Genomic DNA, 1,453 nt, shown 5'->3' with positions numbered 1-1,453 from the left:
AGAATGCATGAACTTCTCATACATGTGAGCAAAGTTTTTGCTCTCTCTCCAAGCTTCAATGCCCTTAATATGTAAAATGAGGATACTAAGTGAAAATTCAGAAATCTGTTCTAGTGAGTCTTACACATGGGCAAATGGTTATACACCAAAGATGTTTGTTGTCATTGAATATAAAATATTGGTATTTAGAAAAAAATCTAAATGTTCAAAACGAAATTAATTGTGGTATAATTGTTCAATGCATTATTACACAACTATATAGAATCACATTCACAAAGAGCTTTAATGACCTGTGAAAGTGCCTGTGACACAGTGTGATCTTTTTTTTCAATATATGAAATTTATTGTCAAATTGGTTTCCGTACAACACCCAGTGCTCATCCCAAAAGGTGCCCTCCTCAATACCCATCACCCACACTCCCCTCCCTCCCACCCCCCATCAACCGTCAGTTTGTTCTCAGTTTTTAAGAGTCGCTTATGCTTTGGCTCTCTCCCACTCTAACCTCTTTTTTTTTTTCCTTCCCCTCCCCTATGGGTTTCTGTTAAGTTTCTCAGAATCCACCTAAGAGTGAAAACATATGGTATCTGTCTTTCTCTGTATGACTTATTTCACTTAGCATCACACTCTCCAGTTCCATCCACGTTGCTACAAAGGGCCATATTTCATTCTTTCTCATTGCCATGTAGTACTCCATTGTGTACATAAACCACAATTTCTTTATCCATTCATCAGTTGATGGACATTTAGGCTCTTTCGATAATTTGGCTATTGTTGAGAGTGCTGCTATAAACATTGGGATACAAGTGCCCCTATGCATGAGTACTCCTGTGTCCCTTGGGTAAATTCCTAGCAGTGCTACTGCTGGGTCATAGGGTAGGTCTATTTTTAATTTTTGGAGGAACCTCCACACTGTTTTCCAGAGCGGCTGCACCAGTTTGCATTCCCACCAACAGTGCAAGAGGGTTCCCGTTTCTCCACATCCTCTCCAGCATCTATAGTCTCCTGACTTGTTCATTTTGGCCACTCTGACTGGCGTGAGGTGATATCTGAGTGTGGTTTTGATTTGTATTCTGCTGATGAGGAGCAACGTTGAGCATCTTTTCATGTGCCTGTTGGCCAAACGGATGTCTTCTTGAGAGAAGTGTCTATTCATGCTTTCTGCCCATTTCTTCACTGGGTTATTTGTTTTCCGGGTGTGGAGTTTGGTGAGGTCTTTATAGATTTTGGGTACTAGCCCTTGTCTGATACGTCATTTGCAAATATCTTTTCCCATTCCGTTGGTTGCCTTGTAGTTTTGTTGGTAGTTTCCATTGCTGTGCAGAAGCTTTTTATCTTGATGAGGTCCCAATAGTTCATTTTTGCTTTTAATTCCCTTGCCTCTGGGGATGTGTCAAGTAAGAAATTGCTATGGCTGAGGTCAGAGAGGACTTTTCCTGCTTTCTCCTCTAGGGT

Source organism: Prionailurus viverrinus, chromosome X (assembly GCF_022837055.1).
Source record: "Prionailurus viverrinus isolate Anna chromosome X, UM_Priviv_1.0, whole genome shotgun sequence".
In the NCBI taxonomy this organism is placed as follows: domain Eukaryota; kingdom Metazoa; phylum Chordata; class Mammalia; order Carnivora; family Felidae; genus Prionailurus; species Prionailurus viverrinus.
This window is presented reverse-complemented; position numbering follows the sequence as displayed.